Below are 24,130 nucleotides of genomic sequence, written 5' to 3' on the forward strand. Positions count from 1 at the left end.
GTGCTTTTATCAATGAGAGATGTTGACGTCATGTTAGGGAACCCCTCCCTCCAGCTAGGGGGCGGTGTTACTTCTTAAAGGAGCCGCCGCTCGGAAAAAAAAAAAAGGAACGGGAAATACTTGCTTGATGACTTTTCGTTCACTGCAAAGACAAAGGGAGTTTCGGAGGGACGCGTGGAAAGGAAACCGAGATAAATATAGTCTTTCTCTCCTCATCCATTCCTTCCACCGGAGGCCTGCAGCACTAATACAATCGACTGGTTCGTCGTCGCTCTTGTCCGGGCAATGAAATTGTGCCTTGGTTTTGAACCCGAGAATTGATGCCTGCTCTATGAAGATGTACCTCATTCCACAATACCACATTTTAGAGGAAAGGCTCTAAAGGTTTAAAGCTCTAAACCTAAAGGTTCCTTTGAAAAAAGGGTGGCAATTTTCCAGCAGCTAGAATGACTCGTGTTCCTTTAAAAGTTTAAGGCGTGAGGGATTGACTCGGCATTGATTTGAGGACTCTATAGATTCATCGTAACCGGTGGTCCTCTCGATGCTGTTGGCTGCAACTTTCATTATTCTTTATCATTGACTATTATGTTGGAGCAACTCAATATGCCAGCACGTTTGGAAAACTCAGCAGTGGCCAGAGGATTGCAAAAAAACCGGTCTACATCCCAATCCCAAAGAAGGGCAGTGCCAAAGAATGCTCCAACTACTGTACAATTGCACTCATTTTACACGCTAGCAAGGTTATGCTCAAACTCCTACAAGGTAGGCTTCAGCAGTATGTGGACCCAGAAGTACAAGGTGGATTTCGAAGGGGCAGAGGAACTAGAGACCAAATTGTTAATATGCGCTGGATTATAGAGAAAGTCAGAGAGTTCCAGAAAAATGTCTACGTACTTCTGCTTCATTGACTATGAAGAAGCCTTTGACTGTGTGGACCACAGCAAACTATGGCAAGTCCTTAAAGAAATGGGAGTGCCTGACCATCTTATCTATCTCCTGAGAAACCTATATGTGGGACAGGAAGCAACAGTTAGAACTGGATATGTTACAACTGATTGGTTCAAAATTGGGAAAGGAGTACACAAGGCTGTATATTGTCCCCCAGCTTATTTAATTTATATGCAGAATACATCAAGCGGAAGGCTGGACTGGAGGAATCCCAAACCAGAATTAAGATTGCCGGAAGAAATATCAACAACCTCCAATACGCAGATGATACCACTCTGATGGCAGAAAGTGAGGAGGAATTAAGGAACCTTGTAATGAGGGTGAAAGAGGAGAGTGCAAAAAACGGTCTGAAGCTCAACATCAAAAAAAAAAAAAAAAGATCATGGCCACTGGTCCCATCACCTCCTGACAAATAGAAGGGGAAGATATGGAGGCAGTGACAGATTTCACTTTCCTGGGATCCATGACCACTGCAGATGGAGACAGCAGCCACAAAATTAAAAGACGGCTGCTTCTTGGGAGGAAAGCGATGACAAACCTTGACAGCATGTTAAAATGCAGAGACATCACCTTGCCAAGAAAAATCTGCATAGTCAAAACTATGGTTTTTCCTGTAGTGATGTATGGAAGTGAGAGCTGGACCATAAAGAAAGCTGACCGCCGAAGAATTGATGCTTTTCAACTGTGGTGCTGGAGGAGACTCTTGAGAGTCCCCTGGACTGCATGGAGAACAAACCTATCAATTCTAAAGGAAATCAACCCTGAGTGCTCACTGGAAGGACAGATCCTGAAGCTGAGACTCCAATATTTCGGCCATCTCATGAGAAGAGAAGACTCCTTGGAAAAGACCCTGATGTTGGGAAAGTGTGAAAACAAGAAGAGAAGGGGATGACAGAGGATGAGATGGTTGGACAGTGTAATCGAAGCAACCAACATGAATTTGACACAACTCCGGGAGGCAGTGGAAGACAGGAGGGCCTGGGGTGCTCTGGTCCATGGGGTCACGAAGAGTCAGACACGACTGAACAACTGAACAATGACGAAAACACTGATGAAAAAATCTGATGGGTGATGGAGATAGTGCCTACTGCTGCGAACATAGAAGATGAGAACTGAGCCGAGCTTGGTACTCCTACTTTATATGTGAAAGTGTCTCCATGCCAAAACCACCACACCAATGAATGATACTACAGTATTCACAAAGACAATGAATAATATCCTTGGAGAGTGTGCATAATGAGTGATTATCCTTGGGAGCCCCCTGTCTTGAAGCATCCGGAAAGAGACATGTTATCAGAATCAGGAGCTCTTTAAAAAATTTTGAAAGGCCACATTCACAAACATGGTTTCACTTAATTAAAAATAAATTCTACCAACTACATAGTTTACTCATTTTTTGCATGTAGTCAGAAACAGGAGAAATTTCCTTTAGTTCACAGACAACAGTTCAAAGAATCCTACATTCCCATCAGATGTGGCGTTTTGGCAATTGTGGCTCAAAAAGTTAATTTCCCCAAATTCTATTGATATCTCACTTTTCCTCCAAGCAGCTTCACACCCACAAGTCAAGGTACATAATACCCAAGGGCAGCCAAGGTATGTTTCTACTTAAGGCAGATATTCTCACAAATACTTTAGTAGAGGGAGGGAAACACAATGTGTCAGGTAATTAGCCACTTGCTGACCTTTTGTGATACCCCAGTTCAGCCATTTCACTCAATTTGATAGCAGGCCCCAGCCCTGGATAGCTCTCCTTCCTCTCCTTTTATCATTACAGGATTGAAAAACTTTCTGTAAAAATATTATAGGATCACTGTGTAGTCTGAGACAAGGACATTCCCTACCGCATTTGTTTTTATTTGTTTTATTTTCCTCTTCCGTATTAATTATGTACCACCAAGTCTATTCTGCTGATTGGAGAGTTGTGCTCCAAGAAAGTAACTTCTCCGAGTTTTGATATGCATCAAAGGCAAGGGACTGAAATCTGACCTTGGAAAGGGAAATTTCCTATGTTCACAGCATGAAGATAAACATTATAATCTGCTGAGGTAGGTATATCAAACTGCTGCTAAAAACACAGTTGCGGAAACTGAATAAAAAGTTAGTAACCTCAATATCCATTTGTGGGATTGTGATCTGAAAGATAGTATTATTAACCTGTCAGAAGCTGATGGAAACATGCTTGTTTTAAAACTCTTATTTAGCTGATTTGTATATCACTCCCATAGTGCCTTTACTTAAACTAAAAACTAAAGCAAATATACTGTGTGTCCTGTTTTAAATAGGGCTTTTAACTTTCAAAACATTTGTAAACCAATGCCTTTAAGGCAAAGTTGATTATGGAAACATTAACCGGTGATAACATTTGCCTCCACACTGGGAAAAAACTTCACTAGTTGATTTCTTCAGATCATGCTGCTGCTAAAGGCCAGGTGCAGGACAAGTTACTGTTTGTTTTCTTATCTATCAACTACTCTGTGTTTAAAGTTTGAGAGCAGAGTTTAGGAAAGTAACTATTCTTGAGAAAGTAGCCATTCTCACTTTTCCAGTCTTGGTTTGAGATTAAGCTATTTTGCCAGGTGTGAGAAGCCTTTGACCTCATTGTGGGATTATAACTCCCATCAACCCCAGCTAAAATAGCCAAAAGTCATGAATGATGAGGTTTGTAGTCAAATAACCTGGTACTGTATAATGATTCATGCATTGGACTAAGACTCCAGAGTCCAGGGTTCAAGTGTATACTTAGTTGTGAAGCTCAGTGGAAGCCCTTAGCCCAGTAAGTGTTTTGGTGGTGTAACTGCTATCACTGGGGTTGTTGTGTGGATAACACTGTGGAGGAGATTACCTTGCAATCCATTAAGAAAATGTATAATAGAGATGTAACAAATCAGTAAGAAGGATGCTATTCTTTCTACTCTGGATTCCCTCCAGCTTTCTAAGGTTTTCAGCTCTTGAAAGGAAAATGTAGCTGATGTCTTAATTCCTGTGTCTTAATTGCCGCATGACTATTTTTTCTATATATGAGTTACTGAGGAATTCAAAGGGTTGGGTGAGTTTCTAGCTATCATGGCATTTCCCCGCCCTCATTCTTCTAGTCCTTTTCTTTACATCTGCTAAGCAGCCACAACACATGTTGCCATGGCAACTGTGCTGTGAGACAGAGGGAGAGACAAGTGGAGGAAGTCCTTAGTTGTAAGGGAAAGGTTGTGGGGGTTTTTTTTTAACACAGACAGGCAAAATAATACCTGTGAATCCTTTAAATCTTAGGTGAAATATCCCAGCATGGCATGCATGTTTGAACTCACCTCTGAGTGCCCCACTGCTCCAGACATTATATTTCAGTTAAACCCTAAAAGCACATATTGCCATATTGATTTAATCTTTTCTTTTCTGTGTGGAATTCCAGAGTTGCTTTGGGGTATGCCAACAAACGTAAAATTAGCTGTGTACAAATGGCCCCTCCACCTGTAGGCCACCCTCCTGGGGGAACAATGTATGAAATCCTCTTTACTGGCTTGGTTTGCACCTTTTGCTCTTCCAGGGTTTCTGTGGAAAACTACATCAGCATATCTGCAATGTGTCATCACTTTCCTCTGTCCACTACACCACACTGGGTATCCATTTTAATGAGTAGCCTGTCTAAGGGTGTGGTTATACTGCTGATTTGTATCAATTTCAGCTCCAATGTATTTTAAGTCATTTATCAGTCATGTGGTTTTTGTATCTTTGTGCACATTCACTTTTGAAATTATTACGCCGCTATAAAGTAAGAGCTTAAAACCACTTGGGGAAACTACACATGGAATTTTAAATTGTATTATTAACCAGCATGTTTGGAGACTCATGGTTTCCATTGTCGCTGATCCTGGCATATCTTTCTCTTTCCCATTTGTCTTCAATGGTGTGCAATATTTCTTTAGTTTTTAGGCATCCTTTGGAATGTGTGCCTTTCCCTCTTTTTAAAAAAATATATTTTAAGTTACATAGTGACATTTTGAATTGACAGGCTGTAGTGTCCCTACCATCCAAAACCTGCAACCCACCCACAAAGGCAGTATTTAATACGACAGGCATTCATATTGCCCAAAGTGATTAATAAAGAATCAATGTCACCAGCATTTTAAATTGAAAAGCCCCCACTGACCTCTTCTAAAAACCTCACTTTGTAACCCATAAAAGCAGGCTTTGCAATGCGTTGTGTAGTTGGCATTTTTCAAATTGATTTTAATTACACAAAAACCAATTCCAAAGTAGTTCTTATTATCAATGTAACTGCACCCTAGATCACTGAAAGGGTGAAGTTTTGCTTTTGAATCAGTTTTATCATGTTTATGCCTGTCAATTGTAAACTAATGCTCAGTTCATGGGTGAAGGCTCTCTTGTTTCAGCTCTTTAAATAAGGGATGGGGAACTGACCTCTCATCATCTCTCTCCCTTGGCTATTCTGGCTAGGGCTGATGAGAACTGCAACCCAACGATATCTGGAGGACCATATGATTCCCACTTCTGCTTTAAATATTGAGATTGCCTTTATTCTAAAAGGAAAAAAAAAACAGTCTTTATTCTGGCTTTTCAAATGTTGGACTACAGCTCCAGCATAGCTGTGATGAAAGCTGGAAGTTGCAGTTCAGCAACATATTGTGGACCCACAGCAGTCATCCCTGCTTCATACACTGCAGAACATTTAATTTACGTATTTCTTCCCTGGATAGTGTAGGGAGTTAGAGTACCTAGTTGCAAAGCCAGAGGTTGTGTGCCTATCAACAGAAGAAGCAGCCTGTGTAGCCATGGGCAAACTGCACAGTCCCAAAACACCCCCAGAGGAAGAGGATGGTAAAAACTTCTGAGTATGCTGTACCTATAAAAGATTGGAAAAGGAATTATTATTACTTAAGCGCTTAATGTTTATAATATTTGAGAAGTGGTAATGTTCCAGTTCCATTATACTGATAATGTAGGGTTTTTTAAAGTGTATATTTAAAAAGAACAAAGTGTACTGTGGCTCTTTGGAAGCTAATTAATTTGATGTAGCATGGACTTCTGTGGATTATAGCCCATTTCTCCAGTTAGGCATGAGCGCATGCTATAGAATAAACCTATTACTCTCAAAGATGACACAGGGCTCCTCATAATTTTATTTACAACAGGGTTTCTGCAATATCTCTCATTTCCAAAGTAATTTAGGTGTGATTTTCTTCCATATACGTTGGGTCCTCATACATCTGCATGCCTGACAGAGAGGGCTGTCAGTGTAAATGGGGCTGTTTGTACAGCCTGCTTCCTTCCTATGCTCCAGTGTAAAGGAGTCCTCAGTTCCCCTTAGTTTACAAAAGATCTATGGGTGATGACACAAGCCAGACGACAGCTAGAGTGCTGGTAGCATAGGTCTCAAAGCAGATGTGATTGGAAATTGGTGAGAACTCATCCTTGTGCCTATTATGCTACAGTCTAGAGCACAAAATGTCCTATTTTGCCTATACTGTTTCTTGTTCAAAATGCCGCTCAGCAGAGTTGTTCTGAGTGGTGAATTGTTTGTTGGGGTGTGACTCAAAGAGGCTAGGAGTGAAGCCCTCAGTCATCTGGTGTAATAAATTTGCTGGGCAGTTCAAAGAGAAACTTACTTGTATTTACTTAGAATTTGACTCCACAAATACCACAGCGTGTTGGAGAGGAATGTCCAGTGCATCAGCTAGTCACACCTCTTGAGATCTGTTTTAGCTGTACCACCCAGATGATATGGACAAGACACTTGAATCAGCCCATGCTCCTACATGGAAGTGTGACTCTTGTCCATCTTAGTTAATGAGATCTAGCAGAAGTGGATTGATCAAGTGAGTGCAGGAGGCAGTAAATGCCTCATCATCTCAGGGAGTAGTGCCTGCTGCAGTGCACTTCTGCCCTATCACAAATATCCACTTTTTGAGCAAAGTACTTGAGCATTTAGTGGCTGGGAAGCTTCAGATGTTATTGGGGAAAATAGATTATCTGGACCTATTTCAGTCTGTTTTCAGGCTAGTGTTTGATATTGAAATCGCCTTGGGTGTCCTGGCTAATCACCTGCTCCAGAGTAAACACAAGGGAAGTGCAGCTTTGTTTATCCTCTTGGCTCTCTTGAGGGCTTTTGATACCATTGATCATAGTAGCCTCTTGAACCAACTCTGTGGAATGAGAACACAAGGCGCTGTGTTGCAGGGATTCTGTTCTTACCTGCGAGACTGGTTTCAGAGAGTGACACTAAAGGACTTCTGTTCAGTTCTATGAGGATTAAGCTGTGGGGTGCCACAGGGATCCTTTCTGACCCCCCATGCTTTTCAATATGTATATGTGAAACTTCTGAGAGTGATCATTTGAAGTTTTGGGTACGAGTGCCATCCGTAAGTTGCTGACACCCAGCCCTGCCTCTCCTGACAGAGGGTGTGCATATGCTGAATTTCTGCTTGGAGGCTGTAATGGACTGGATGAGGGCCAATAAACTGAAATTGAATCCTGACAAGATAGAGACGGTATGGCTCAGAGATTCCCATATCCAAAAGTTAGGTAGGTGACCAATTCTGAGTACACTCCCTCTGAAGGTGCAAGTTAGAGATAGGCACTGGTTCAGAAATTCATGCCAGCTCATCCTTCAGATGAACAGGTGTTCAGCAGTTCCCAGTCCCACCTCCTCTGGCGGGCACCCACTCAAAAGCAGTACCCCAGCTTCCCTGCCCTATCTCCTCCATGTGCTGCCTCTGAGTGGGTGATTGACGGAGGTGGTGGGGCCGGGAACCGTGAATACTGGTTCATCTGAAAGACAAACTGGCATGAACCACTAAATCAGTGGTTTGTGCCCATCTCTAGGGGGAGATCCTTGAGCCATCTCACTAGAGGCTCAGGTAAGTACAATGGCTCAAAATGCCTGGGCCATCTTTGGGTGACCCATTAGCTATAGCCATTCCTGGACAGTGTTAACCTGGCCAGACTACTATAATGCACTTTACACTGGGCTGCAGTTGGATGACATGGATGCTGCAGCAAACACAATATGCAGCTGCAGTTTTGATCAAGCTGCACTGGCTGCCAATATGCTTTGGTCCAAGTTTAAAGTGTTGATGATGAACAACATTGTCGCTGACGGTGATTTATACAGTGTTCAAGTATAAATCCCAAGCAGCTTGTCTCCTGAATGCCTGAGGGAGTGCCTATATACAAGTAAGAATATGAGACAGCAATCTGACACATATATAGTTATGGAACTCTGGAAAACAGCATTTAAGAGTTAAATAAATAAATAAATAAATAAATAAATAAATAAATAAATAAATAAATAAATAAATAAATAAGAGTCATGTGTGAATTTTCCATTGGCTTTGTTTGAAATAACAAGCTGAAACTACATCTGTTCCATCAGTATTTGGGAATGATGCAGTCTGGAGGTGTGTTTTTAGTGCTGTCTTTATTTTCATTAACATTGCTTTATAATTTGATTATGTATTAATTTTATTTTTAAAATATTTTGTAATTTGAAGAACTTAACTAGAAGTATCTAAGTTATGTTATTAAATGCGTAAATAAAATAAGTAAATTAATTCTGGATATCTAACCTCTTCACTGATATCTCAGTGTCTTCCTTCCAAAGCATGTCCACAGAACTCCTTTTTTACAGGGTGTCCCCACCATCCTTGGTGCCAAGCAAGGTTCAAAATGCCCCAAAACTCCTTTCTTTCAAGGTCTTTATAGTATGAAGATACTGCCATCTACTGACCAACCAGTGAATTTGCTCATTCTTATTGCCTTCCTAAGAGTGGGCCTAATTTGAGGACAGCCCCCCAAAAAGTTGACATCTGTCAGCAGCTGATCTGAGAAACTACATTGTGGTGAGGTTTCAAAATGTGGAAGACAAATTGAATTCAGCTACATTTTCTGTTTTGTTCGCCGGAAAATGCACGGAGTTCATTGGATTTTTGTTTTTAAGGCAAACAAGCTTAGAAGAGGGGTACCTTTTTCTTAGGCTTACAAAAAGGGAGAAGAGTAGTTCAAAAGTATCCTATTCCATGATGATACTCCAAGATTTCTGCAGGAATTCTGAACCTGGAATACAAAAGAGAATACATCTCAACTCTGAAATATCTGATTCAAGTGTGCTTTTCATCTAAAGCAATGGTTCTCGTGTCCTGCTTTTAATATTTTTTTATTGTAGGCATTGCATCTATAATCTCATACTGTTGCTCAATCGGTCTAATTTGTTGATCACATCTCTTGCCAATTTCTGAAAACTTTGGCTCAGATCACAGTCAAGCATGGAGGCTAAGCCATGTCAGATGTTCCTCTGGCTGCGCCTCCCAAGAAAAAGATAAACTGGCCACAGAACTTACTGAGCTGTGCTTTTTCTGCCTCTGAAAACATTTATTGCCTGATGGAGGATGTGTGAAGCCTACTTACATTGCATATTTTTACCCAACTTCAACATTTCTGGCTATGACATGAATCTCAATTTATTATTTTAAAAAACATTCTTATTGTAGTCAGAGAGGGCGACTACATGAGCATTTAGCCTGCTGTTTGGTCTGCTGGTTGGCTTTTTTTAAGCATATGATGTATTTGCTAGAGCGAACCAGACCACCCGCAGAGTGGTCCTACCTTCACCTTTCTAGTTAACGACCAGGGAGTACTCTTTTTTAGGAGGAGTAGGATCATTCCGTTTTGGTTTGTTTCCAGCATCTGCAGTTACGGGGATTGGACCAAAGTGAGCTTCCTGTTTTAATTTGCCAGCTGGTTTCAATTTCCCCATATCTTTAGTGGTTTAGACGGTTTAACCACTTAATGGTTTGGGGAAACTGTAAAATTACAAACTTCCTTCCTCTGCTTCTCTGTGGAACAGAGCAAGGAAGCAAAAAATAATTTTAAGACTCAGTTAGGGCAATGCCAATGCATTGTACGTCTTAGAGAAAACAATATTAAAAATTGAAATCTTCCTCCTGGGAGTGGAAAGAGACAGGAATGGGCAAGGAGGGGCCTGATTGGAGAATCTGGGAAGAAACTGGAGCAGCAGTCAAGGAGGGAAGAGGAAAAATGAAAGCTTTGGCTGCTTGTGAGATCAGAAAGAGGAACTTGTGGGATCAAAAGGAAGACTGCAATGAAGCAACAGTGAGACAAAAACTGGCCTCTCGGTCCCCTCCTTTTTTGTAGGACTAGGATGAGAGAGTCTAACAGCTCTAACAGTTCCATGATATATATATATATATTTGCTTTGTTTTCTTAAAGGATGTGGAGTAAATAGGGTTGCTTGAGGTGTGTATGCCATGTGAATGTAAATATCACATTACATGGCATACCGGATTGCTACTCAACTTAACCAACTCTATTTTGCCTGCACTGAACCACTCTACCAATCTGTGTAGACAAACCCAGTTCCTGTGCAGTGACTGGTACCATCTTAGATTCTAAGATACATCTTAAGATTCTAAAATAAATCCAAATGGAGGGGCACAACCCAGGATTACCCACTGTTCTCATTATTATTTTACTGCTTTTGAAGCCCTTGACACATGCCATGTGGCAGGAATAACATCTTAATGGGCATGCAAATATATGATGTAGATATGAATTGATACAACTAGTATGATGTTGACATCAAGGAAAAAAATCAGTGCTAACAGTAGTATAGTGGAGCCTATGACCACCTCCTCCACCACTACCAGAGGCTTCCCTGTTCATTCGGAGCATAGTGGCAACCTCCACAATAGCTGAGAGAGAAAATGGTTTTTCCAGGAACCTCAAACTGTTGCAAGTCATCTTGGTGGTGTAATGCAAAGTATTTGATTGGTTTGGTATTAAATGGGTAATTCAGAGCCATTGGCTTGCAAAAGGTCTGCTCCTCATTTATTAACATGAGCATACACAGCATTTTCCAACTGTTCTTGAGGGTTGGCTAAGGGAACTGCCGTGATGAGCATTTCCACTCCCAAATATACTGCTACACCATTGAAAACTGCACCCAGATTATGTGCTCTTGAAATGATCAAGTTTGGAAACCCCACCAATCAAAAAAAGAGCCCCAAATCCTAAGAAATATTTTTAAAATCTCAAGCAATAAAATTATCTTCCTGTCCCACCAAGGGCTGAATAGATAAGATCTCTGTCAACAGAAAAATACAACACAGCTTAACTACTTTAGGGTCTGACATCATGAGGCAATGCTATGATTCTGTAGAGTAGACTTTAGAAAAATCTTTGCTGGTAGAAACTGTTGTTGAGAAACCAAAACTTCCATTCATAAGGATGTGTCAAAATGAATCTGTGATTAGTCAAAGTCAAATAATAGATATCCATCAATACTAATTTGCTGATAAACAGGTTTGTGTGTCATGATGGCCTCCAAAGATCAGGACAGTGTGCAAAAAAAGAATTTATTGTGCTTGCTTAACAGAAGTAAAACAACTTGTAGATGTAGTTCACTCCCTTGAGATTTTGACAGCTTAGAAAGCTGAAACATTTAATTTTTATTTTATTTTAAAACCATTTGCACAGGTTCCAGTCTTGTTTAGAGAGCAGGTGAATTAGTGCTACTACTGTTTCTAACACTGAATGGTTTAGTATAACTATGCATATAATCAGACACATATCCACAGGAGAGGTTATACTAATTATGCTTCAGCGCATGCAGATAACCAACTGTAAATGTTTTGTCAGCAGGACAAATTATATGTATCTTTCTTACCAGAAGAGGGAGCAAAAACCAACACTATGCAAACTTGCTGTCTCTTAATGAATTTTTGGTAGTCATAACAAATCTGTGCACTTCCTGAGGACAAAAATAAAAATTAAGAGATCTGTGTTTATTCATAAAAAATTTAGATTTGCAATTCAGGAAGACCAGTGCCCAGTGTTCCTGTTAGGCGGGGCATGGTTGAGGAGTAACTACTTTTAACTGCTTCAGAAAAAAAAATGTTGTTGACTTAACCCGAATACTTGGCAGAGAAATAGGGAGGAATATGAGACTGGAGGCAGGCAAGTGAAAACTATCCCCTGTTCTGAGAAAGAAGGTTCCTATTCTAATCTTAAATCTTACATGATTGCACATATGCACTGTTTTTGTCTCTATCCAAGCAAAATAAAGCCATCAATACACTCTTGTCTTGAGTCACATGTGTTAGATGAAAACAGGGTTGCAAGAAAAAGAATTGTTGCAGGAAATGCCAAAGGTAAACTAGTGCAAAAAATCTACACTAGTACTGGTGCACATCCAATCTTATTTCAGGATAAACATTAATGCCAGTGGGTTACTGCTGGTTGACCCACTGGCATTAATGTGCCTCTGCAAGGGATTTGCCTCAGCTCTGGATGAACCCTGCTAGAACACAATAATATTGATTTTAATCAATTTATTTAAAGTATTTTTACTCTGCCCTTCTCCTGGAAAGGATTCGAGGTGACTTTCTATTATCAAAGAGGAAACATCTGATGCTTCAGAAAAAGTAATCAAAGCAAGACTCCAAATCAAAATCAACATGACAAAGAAGCACTGCATTGTCATGATCTATTATTGATGGGCTGAAGCAGCTTCAAATTCCCCTTCTTTTAAATATATATACTGTAAATATATTATGTTGTATGACACACCACCTACAATAGTTATCCCGCTAATTATATTTAACAGCTTGCTGGAAAAGCATGTTTTCCCTTTAGACTTTCCAAATGATTTTGTGTGGCACATGGCCATGCTGTTGAGGGATGATGGGAACTGCTGTGCAACACACCTTGGTGTCCCTATGTGGGGCAAGGCTTTGTTATTCCAGCCCATCTGGAACAGCAGTGCTACAAGTTAACTTAGCTACTTTTAAGCAATTGCTCTGCAGTTTTAATAAAATTAGTTAAATATGAATGTTGCTTCCAGTTTAATCAATTTTTCAACATTCCCATTTATTTCTGAGGGTTCCGTATCCCACCAAATTAATTTCTCTTTATTGTATATAATCTCTCCAATAACTCTTAATTGTTTTGCTATTAGGAATACCTGAACCTCTTTTTTGAGGGGGGGCTTATACCAATATCTTTTATTTATTCTAGATTTTTTTTACCCTAATTACAAGCCCCATTAACTAATCCCTGCCAATACTTAAAATCTTCTTCTGATTGTATTGGGAGCATCCTAAATAAAAAGGTAATTTTTGGTAATATTTTCATTTTAATTATAGCAATTCTCCCAAACCATGATAGTTTCAATTTAGAATACTACTGAAATTTATCTTTAATATCACTTTTTAGTTTATTAAAAATTTCTCCTTTAATTGTTGAATCCTTTTAACTGTATTTATACCTAAATATTTAATATGATTTCACATTTTAAAACTTTATTTATTTATAAACATTTCTTGTTCCTGTTTATTATGATTAAACATCATTATTTGTGTTTTTTGCCAATTAATAATTAATCTTGTTATTTCCCCAAATTTTTAAGAGCTTTTTTATATTGCCCATACTCTCTAATGGGGTTTTAATAGTCAATAATGAATAATCAGCAAATAAATTAATCTTAATTGTATCATTTTTTCCTAATCCTTTAATTAATTCATCATTTCATATTGCAATAGCTAGCAATTCTATAACCATACAAAACAATATTGGTGAAAGTGGAGAGCCTTGTCTTATACCTCAGCCTAGAAAAATCCGTTCCGTTAAACCATCATTAACTATTACTTTTGAAATATTATCTAAATACAATTGGTCTATAACCCCTATAATTTTTTAACCAAATCCCCAACCCTTTATAAGAAGTTTTAGTGTTGGCTATTTGACACAATCAAAAGCCTTAAATATGTTTAAAGATAAAACAGTTGTTTTTATTTTTTCCTTTTCTATCTCATATATAATGTTCAGAACTCATCTGGTTAAATTATCCATTTGTCTTCCCTTAATAAAACCACACTGGTCTTCCTTAATAGAATTTGCTATAAATCTACTTAATCTATTTGCTAATATAACAGTAAAAATCTTAGCATCTTGTTTTATTAGAGATATGGGCCTATAAGATCTCAGATCTGTTTGATCCTTGTTGGGTTTTGGAATAAGAATCGTTAATAAATGTTTCCAAGAAGCTGGCATTGTCTCTCCTTCCATTATTTTATTATAAAACATTTTTACTTGGGTATCAAAATGGAACTAAAGTGCTTGTAATATTCTGGACCCAACCCATCAGGGCCTGGTGTTTTACCATTTTTCAACTTATTAATAACTTCCACAATTTCTTGTTCTTTTATCTCTTCTTCTAATATTCTTTTATCATCTTCCAATAATTTAATTTTTTAATTCTCATTTATATAATTTTCTATATTCTCTTTCATTACATTATTTCCTTTATATCATTTCTGGAAAAAAAAATCATGAAAAATCTTCAATTTATCTTTCATTATATTACAACTCTTACCTGTTCTATCTTTCTGGCCACCATATTCTGAACCTGCTGTAGTCTTCAGGTCAGTCTTACGGGAAACCCCATATAGATAACATTACAGTAGTTGATCTAGACGATGACCAATACATGCACCAACATCCTGAGAGTTCCCTCATCCAAGTAGGGGCTGAGGTGGTCAATAAACCTCAGCTGATTTAATGGTGCTATTGACACAGCTGCAATCTGGGAATCTCAAGTTTTCTTCTGTTTTCGGCAATTTCCTGAGATGCTAATGTTCTTTGAATTAATAACATATGTTTACTAATTTGTAGTCAATATCATCTTTGTAATAAGATACAGTATTGTAAGTTTAATTTTGTCATCATCAATTTCAGAATTGTTCACCAATTCTGAGATGAACTCGAACTTTTTTGCAATCTGCTCTTATGGATCAATCTTCTTGTGTAATTGGGTGATTGAGCAATCATAGAACTGATACTTTTTATCCTAATTTTGTCAGCTCCTCTCAAACAAGCAATATCACTTGTTCCATCTGAAAATTTCCTTGTAACAATGCATTTGGAAGCATGAGAATAACATGAGGTGATACTTTCACACAAACCTTCTGCTTCTGATTCATAGCATGCAATCCTATCAGCTGAATTTTCTTTTGAGTTCTTTAACAAACGAAAGTAAAGATGATAGCAGAAGATAACCTTCAAATACATCAAAACAAGGGGTTTGGAGTTCCTTGTTTTGTTGAAATACACCAGCATTTCTTTCCAAACAACTGTTAAAATAGCATATTCCAGATTTACCAACTTGTGATATAAATTCTTTGCATCTTGTTTACATTCAAGCTTCTCTTTTGAGTCTTCAAAAATATGTTTGAGAGTTTGTGAAATATCCATATATGTATTTTTAATTGCCTGAAGTGCTTCATAGTGTGCGCAATCTAGCCTGTTTCCCCCAAAATAAGACCTAACCTGAAAATAAGCCCTAGTATGATTTTTCAGGATGCTTGTCATATAAGCCCTACCCCCAAAATAAGCCCCAGTTAAGTTAAACCCCACCCTCCACCAGGGACTCATTGCACAGCAACCGGTATTGACTCTGTCTCATTTGTGCAGGCCTGTGGGATCCATATTTCCTCCTCCTCCTACCACCTCAACAAGCAAGTGTGTTCCTGAAATGAGACAGAAACTGTCTGGTCTTCCAGCAGAAGGAGTTTGAGGCCAGTTCGTGTTGCAGCCCTTAATTCCAGCATTGCCGCTGCCGCCACCACTCCCCCCCCCTTCCTAGAAGTAGTCACAAGAAATTCAGGCCGGAATTCGGGATTTGAAGAGTTATGATGATGTTCCAGAAGAAGATGACATGACCATATTTGAATAAATGTAGATTGTTGTATGTGAAAAAAATAAAACATCCCCTGAAAATAAGCCCTAATGTGTTTTTTGATGCAAAAATTATTATAAGACTCGGTCTTATTTTTTGGGAAACACGGTAATTACACTAAGCTCTTTAGAGAAAAATGTAGATTGCACTGTGTTTAAAATCCCCTATTTTCAAAGAGTTCCAGAAAAGAAAACATACAGCTCCTGCAAAATGCCCAAATAGTCAATAGCTTCAGGTAGAGTAGACACTGCCTTTGCTCCAACAAGATTAAGTGAATGGGATGCACATGGTACATATTTTGCATACCTGTTAATGTTTTTAATGAGTGCTTGCAGCCCTTTCTCCAAGCATTTCATGTTTTTAGATGCATTAGCAAAGGACTGGCCACAAATATTTTCAAGTGAAAGCTTATGTTCACCCAGGACTTGTTGTATTTTGTTGAACAAGATCATAGATGAATGATTTTCTGCTGGTGAAATATTTAAAAAAAATTCTCATATGCCTTTCCACAATAATGCAAATATTTATTAAAAAGTAATAAAAGGGTCAATTTTAGTTAAATTGCATGTGTTTATTTTGAAAAGTGTTCTGCTTGTTTTGCTGTACTTTTATGTTGACCACTGTGACCGTCATTTGTGTCAAAAGAGGCAACAATGGGTTGAATATTGATAGAAAGAGCTCCCACAGTTTGTTTACTATGACTGGCTTCAAGGGGGTTTGCTTGGCTTTTTTCAGCTGTAGGTATTGACCAACTTGACTTTGCAAAATAGTTTGTCAGTTTTTGACATTTAGAAATTTTGCCAGATCACTTTTCCTTGAATTTGCATTTTTGATATCTATTTAAGTATTTTTGTGCACTCTGTTACTCCTCTATGGTCTTGACATCTGGTAAAAAGGGGTGGGGTGGGGAATTACATTGCAGAACAGCCAATTTACAGCTACATTCCACCTTTACAACATCTGTGCTACCGACTCTCAAACATTTAATCAATATGAGTCATGTGACTATCATTGAATTCTACTTTCTTAGATACTTTTTAAAAGCCTCCTCAGAAAATAAAGCACCATTGTTTAAGATTTACAATAAATAAGCTAAATAGACTATACTAGGCTACATTTAAGAAAGCTTGGTAGATTACGTCAGGCAAGGTTAAGCCACCAAACTTGTAGGCTAAGCAGGATAATGCAACACAGTTTTACCATTATTTGAACACTTTTCTTAATAAACACCTGTAATTTAACACAAATCCACCTTTTTATTACTTTTTCATAAATACTTGTAATATAGTATTAGGCTAAGCTATGCGGTCATAGCCTGCCTTTCATTCACCTCTTCATAAATACAATACACTTAGGCTAATCTAACACTGTTTAATTTTTATTACTTAGCTTACTTTTCTAAATATAACTTTTATTTTTAAGTAGGGGTATTTAAATATTGTATTCTTATGAACACTTCATTGAACCAAATTCTTATCTAGATTGATATCATGGGTGATACACATTAGCATTGTGATTGCCTTTTCAACAACTCATCTGCTTTGTTTGCATCTACCAAAGAAGATATTTTATTATATTTTTATTACCTTTCAATTTTACTGTATTTTAATTGTACATAGGTAAAATGATTATTATTTATTGTGATACTGTATGTTTAATATATTTTGAGGTTTTATAAGATTATTCATGTGAATAAAAAGTTGCCAAAATGTTGTCCTTTACAATGAAATTGTAGAAATTAGAAATTGATTGTTGGACCTCATTTGACTTAAATGGGTTCAGAGCTGGGGAACGGGAAGCTACTTTCAGCCATAGTGCTATTTCATCAAATTCTCCTACCACCCATATTCTACTCTCACAGGCATAAGAATAAAGTAATCTAGCTTAGTGGAACACATCTTGGTATATATATGAGCTACTGGGTCATATACTGTATGTATTCCAATTGATTTTGGTCATGATTTGCTGCTGAATTAGTATTTTCAGAATGGATGGGAATACAGGGGTGAGATGTTGTCCTCAGGAGCCTTCAATGTGTTTGAAAGGAATTGTTTGACTGAGCTCCATTTACCTTTATAAAACAAAGTAGTACACAACCGCTGGGGTCTTGTTGCTTAGCTTAATAAGTCACACCTGGAGTAGCCCATTTGAATCAATAGAGCTTATGGAGTTGTTATCTCATAAAAGCTCCACTGATTCCATGGGCCTACTCTAGTGTGACTTACTACGCTAAGCAACAGGATCTGAGACACTGTTTACATAAGTAATACAGTAATTACATAAGTAATACAGTTCCTTCTTTATTTGCTTATAGTGGGTTGTGATTAATGTTCTATGGAATGGTCAGTACTCCTTTTGACTAATATTTTGGTCTTAATTCTATCAGTAGAGAAGAGACTTGTAGAACAAAAAATATCTTGTAGTGGAGACATTCTCATCAAGAAATAAAAGCCACAATATTCTTAAGCATTAGAAAAATGTATCTGTTTTTAAGTTTATTGCTTAATTATCTTGATTTCTGTGACCATGCTCATCATTCCCACTGTGACCTCTAAGAAATTCCCCTTTGGATGTGGCAGTCTTTCAACAAGGTAAGTTTATCCATGCAAGCTTTCCTAAGAACACACGGCTAGAACTCTTGGGAGACCCAAGTGGCCAATTAGTTCTTCAGTTGGTAGTTCTCCAGGTACCTTAATATTTTAACCTACAAGCACAGCTTTCTCCCTAGGAAATATTAGTTACCCAACACCAGTGTGTACAAGGAAGATAATTTCTACTTTGCTGGATTGGGCAGGAATGGAAATTCCAGTATCAATTTGCTTCTGTTGAAGCTAGCCCTAATGAACAAAAAATATTCAAAACATTTCTCAGAAATCCTGGAAAGGAGAAGAGGTGCCAGCATAGATTTGTTAATAATAAATCCTGCAGCCAAACTAACCCAATCTCTCTGTTTCTCTTAATGGATTACTAGTTAGATGGACTGTGCACATGCTGTGGATATAATTTTTCCAGGTTTTAGCAACCAGATTAAAAAAGCTTTCCTTTACTATTTGGTTAGCAACCTGTAAAGGCTCATTAAGCCTTTTCAATAATACTATCAGGTAGATTTAAAGCTGGTTTCAAAACCATGGTTCATAAACAACCTGAAGAGAGTTTCTAAGTGGCTTGGCACAAGACTCTTCTGGGCCCATTTCTCTTCATTACTTTTATAAGCTACATCAGGGATAGGGTACATCTGACCCCCTGAACCAATTCCCCATCTTCTTCTGCTATTTCCAGTCCTTGACTAGTAACAAGAGAGTCTGTGAAGGATAGAAAGCTATTATCTGGAACTGAACTCTGTTATTAGATGAATGGATGGAAGGGATTTTTATGAAATACAGTATATAGATGACACGAAATGGGGTATCAGGTAGCTAACATGTCAAGATGATAAGAATAACATTCTCAGTGACAGAGTCCTTTTAAAAAATTTCAGTTTCCATAAATTTCCAAGGACTGCAGCCTGCAAGAAGGCACTGACTTATCTGTTAATTTTCACACTAGATGGTTCACACACTCCTCAGCAATCACAAGCACCACTCTGGCACCTTTTAGCTCCTTTTAATGCCTAAAATCTTAGCCACCACTCTTTAATGCTATTAGGGAAGGCATCAACCTAAAAGAACAATGCACCCACCCACCCCCAACCACAGACAAGTATTCTGGGGCTCTGCCTTCTGTAGTGTCCAAACAAAGGCCTCCTCGACACAAGCTGGTATTTTAGATAATTCAGGTTTTTAGTGAAAGAGTTTCTTAGTTATCTTAGTTATCTGGTTTACTTCTTAATTGTACATAAAATAAATAATGAAGAGAATACAAACAAACAGGATTTTTATTGAGGGATTACAAGTAGAGGTGAAGGGAAAAGTGAGTTCTATAACATGAATGATAAAACAACAGTGAAAATTAAGTATATTTCTCAGTATTTAAAGATCAAAATAACTTATTTAAAGACTGTCCATCTGTTTTAAATACACACTCTACAGTCTGTAGACAAGGTCTATTCTAGTTCATTTACAATTGCTCTCCTAAGCTTCAATTTTCTTCTGATTTTTTGGCTGTAATCTCCATTTTGACTGCTGGCTGAGGAAATCCTACTGGTTGTGTATTTACTACTAGGAAGAGGACCTAACACCCAAAGCACCATCTTGACATCTGCCAAATTGGGAAATATGTAAGGTAGAACATATACCAAAAACTATTTTTGTTATTGTCTTAGAATAGACTAGCTGCCTTGTTGTGGCGAAGGGGCTTGAGTAATTCAGAGAAGCTATGGGCTGTGCCATGCAGGGACACCCAAGACGGACAGGTCATAGTGGAGAGTTCTGACTAAACGCAATCCACCTGGAGTAGGAATTGGCAAGCCACTCCAGTATCTTTGCCAAGAATACCCCATGAACAGAAACAAAAGGCTAAAAGATATGAAGCTGGACCCTCCGGTCGGAAGGCGTCCAACAAGCTACTGAGGAAGAGTGGAGAACAAGTACAAGAAGCTCCAAAGCTAATGAAGCGGTTGGGCCAAAGCTGAAAGGACGCTCAGCTGTGGATGTGCCTGGAAGTGAAAGGAAAATCCAATGCTGCAAAGAAAAATACTGCATAGGAACCTGGAATGTAAGATCTATGAACCTTGGGAAGCTGGAGGTGGTCAAACAGGAGATGGCAAGAATAAACATTGACATCCTAGGCATCAGTGAACTAAAATGGACGGGAATTAGCGAATTCAATTCAGATGATTATCATATCTACTATTGTGAGCAAGAATCCCGTAGAAGAAATGGAGTAGCCCTCATAGTCAACAAAAGAGTGGGAAAAGCTGTAATGGGAGATAATCTCTAAAATGAGAGAATGATTTCAATACGAATCCAAGGCAGACCTTTCAACATCACAGTAATGCAAGTTTATGCACCAACCAACAATGCTGAGGAGATTGAAACTGACCAGTTCTATGAAGGCTTACAATACCTTCTAGAACTGACACCAAAGAAAGATGTCCTTCTCATTACAGGGGAATGCAATGCTAAAGTAGGGAGTCAAGAGATAAAGGAACAACAAGTAAGTTTGGCCTTAGAGTTCAAAACGAAGCAAGGCAAAGGCTAATAGAGTTTTGTCAAGAGAACAAGCTGGCCATCACAAACACTCTTTTCCAACAACACAAGAGGCAACTCTACACAAGGAAATCACCAGATAGGCAATACCGTAACCAGATTGATTAAATCCTCTGCAGCCAAAGATGGAGAAGCTCTATACGGTCAGCAAGAACAAGACCTGGAGCTGATTCTGGCTCTGATCATCAGCTTCTCATAGCAAAACTCAAGCTTAAACTGAAGAAAGTAGGAAAAACCACTGGGCTAGTCAGGTATAATCTAAACCAAATCCCTTATGAATACACAGTAGAAGTGAAGAGCAGATGTAAGGAACTCGATTTGGTGGACAGAGTGCCTGAAGAACTTCGGATAGAGGCTCGTAACATTGTACAGGAGGCAGCAACAAAAACCATCCCAAAGAAAAGGAAATGCAAGAAAGCAAAGTGGCTGTCCAACGAGGCCTTAGAAATAGAAGAGAAGAGAAGGGAAACAAGTGCAGGGGAGATAGGGAAAGTTACAGAAAATTTAATGCAGACTTCCAGAGAATAGCAAGGAGAGACAAGAGGACCTTCTTAAATGAACAATGCAAAGAAATAGAGGAAAATAATGGAAAGAGAAAAACCAGAGATCTGTTCAAGAAAACTGGAGCTATTAAAGGAAACTTTTGTGCAAAGATGGACGTGATAAAATGGTAGGGACCTCACAGAAACAGAAAAAATCAAGAAGAGGTGGCAAGAATACACAGAGGAATTATACCAGAAAGATTTGGATATCCCGGACAACCCAGATAATGTAGTTGCTGACCTTGAGCCAGACAAGTGAAGTCAAGTGGGCCTTAGAAAGCTTGGCTAACAACAAGGCCAGTGGAGGTGATGGCATTCCAGATGAACTATTTAAAATCTTAAAAGATGATGCTGTTAAGGTGCTACATTCAATATGCCAGCAAGTTTGGAGGAGGGGTGGAGCAACCGCCAGCGAGAACAGGGGAATTCTCAGGGCTCTAAGAAACCCTGGGTTTTACTCCAAGTCAGCAGACCCTCCAAGAAAGGGGGGCAAGTTTCTACAAGGAGAGTGGGGCTGGCAGCAGGGGATCTGGAGACGCCAGAGAAACCAGACTGCAATCTGTTTTTTCGGAGGAGTTTCCTTTCCTCAATTGCAACTGACTCGTGAAGTCGTCATGATGAATTGGTGCGTAGCTGTCCGGAGAGGGGAGAAAGGAAGATTTATGATTTGACTGCATGAACAGAAGTCGAACAGCTATTTTTATGGCAAGTAACAGACCAGATGTTTTGTTTCTCTTTGGAAAGTTTAATTGTGCAGACAATCTCTTAAGCGGCAGAGGATCTTGGCAAACTTTGAAGGGTTTTCTTACTACGCCATAACTGGTTAGAATTGAGAATTGAGAAAGTGAAACTTGTCTTTTCCACCCTAACCCTCCCTCCTAAGGTCTGGCTTCTTATAAAGTAGAAGTTTGAGAATCTTGAAGGACTACGAACGGCTTAAAGCTGTGGAACCTTACTCTGAGCCATAAAGGAGGATTATAAATCAAATAGTCACTTTTATTACCGAAGTGTTCTCCTTAAGACTCTGAATCAGTTCTGGCCAACGAGTGAGGAGGGAACGCTGAGCAATGTCGACTGTCTGACTCCTATCATTTTTGGATGAAAATTTAAGGGCAAGACTTTGGGATTTTAAAATGGAGAATTATATGATATGCTGTCTTCAGGAATTTCAATCTAATCTCATCAACCATCTCAAGGCTCAAATTTCAGAACTGGAGACAGATATTAAAGCAATACTTCTTGGCTTGGACACTGTGATAGAGACAGGAGACAAACAGACAGCATCTTCTGAATCAGCTGAACAACTATCATCGCCAGAGAGAGAGGGGGGGAGAGCACTGTTCCTAAGGAGGAGACGGGAGATGAAATGATTGACTACTTTGAACTAATTGAACAACAACCTCCGAAGAGCCAGAGGAAGACATTTTTTTAAAAGCAGAATAAAATACTTAAAAAATGAGGAGAGGAGGCTGGGGACAAGGTGGGAAAGCACATGGATTTTATCCTGATGGAAAATGATGCTAAAGGGAAGATATGGGTGAATTTGGAGGCAGAAATTTATGATTAGAGGTCAAATAGATCTGTGTTGCTCAGAAATCAAGATACGGATTATACTGAGAGGAAATTAGTAAATTGTATAGAAAATGCCTTAAAGAAATTTTATAGATGGCATTTTAAAACTGGCAAAAGGGGAGTAAAAAATCAATCTTGGAAGTACGATACTGGAGTTCAGAAGCAAAATGAAAGGGGGGAAGTAACCTACAGATTAAATGGTAAAATTTCTTGGTTTTGAGAGATCTACAGTATAGTCACACAGAAAGCAATATGAGTAATTACACTATGAGCAATTTTGGCTAGATGGGAAACTAAAGAGCAGATAAACATATGTAGTTATGAATTTTACAAAGGTTAGTGAATAATAGTAATAATAGATGCTTTGGTTCTTATGGTATATATAGAGAGCTTAAATATGAGTGAATTACTATATTGATTTTATAGACAAGATTAGTTTTATAATGTCTTTCTACCTGTGAAAGTGGGGATCTTTCAGAACTGTATTAAGCGGGCCTAGAGCTTTTGTGTGGGGAGGTGTGTGGTTAAGCTACCTTTATGATGAAATTAGAATTGTCTATGATAAGTATTGGATAGAGGGGTACATAGGTGAAAGAATCTATAGAGACTTTATATCCCTGGTTCATACATGGAGCAAAGAAATATAACAAAATTGGGAAAGTTACTTGCTGAATATCTTAAATGGCTGATAAGTACAGGTAATGCTTAAAATAGATTACATATTCTGATCACAATTGTTTAGAAGGTATTGATGAAAAGCTAGAAACATGAAAATATTAAGTAAGTTATGAACTATAGTTGGTCTATGCAATTAAGAGTGGCTTGAATATAAGATCAATATAGGTTTAAGTTTATATATTGACAATTTATGTACGTTAATCTTTGGGGTTTATGTAGTCAGAATTATATATCAAACGGATATGGCCTAAAGATGTTTAGTAGGGCAATATGGTTTATGTAGTCAGTATTATATGTTAGATGGATATATGGAAAATATTCTCCCCGATTATGTGTTCTGTATTTGTTTTGTATGTTTGTTTGTGTTATTAATTAATAATAAAAAAGGTGAAAAAAATATGCCAGCAAGTTTGGAAAACTCAACAGTGGCCAGAAGACTGGAAAAGATCAGTCTACATCCAAATCCCAAAGAAGGGCAG

At 38.4% G+C, this 24,130-nt stretch overlaps 1 long non-coding RNA gene across 1 annotated transcript; it reads left to right on the forward strand.

The window, feature by feature from the left end:
- Positions 1–18: 18 nt before the first annotated feature.
- LOC144589032 (uncharacterized) lies at positions 19–21,314 on the forward strand. The gene is made up of 2 exons (XR_013544879.1): positions 19–3,724; positions 15,448–21,314. It is a non-coding gene; the product is annotated as an uncharacterized LOC144589032 (long non-coding RNA).
- Positions 21,315–24,130: the final 2,816 nt, after the last annotated feature.

The sequence above is a fragment of the Pogona vitticeps genome, chromosome 4 (genome assembly GCF_051106095.1).
Source record: "Pogona vitticeps strain Pit_001003342236 chromosome 4, PviZW2.1, whole genome shotgun sequence".
Classification (NCBI taxonomy): Eukaryota; Metazoa; Chordata; class Lepidosauria; order Squamata; family Agamidae; genus Pogona; species Pogona vitticeps.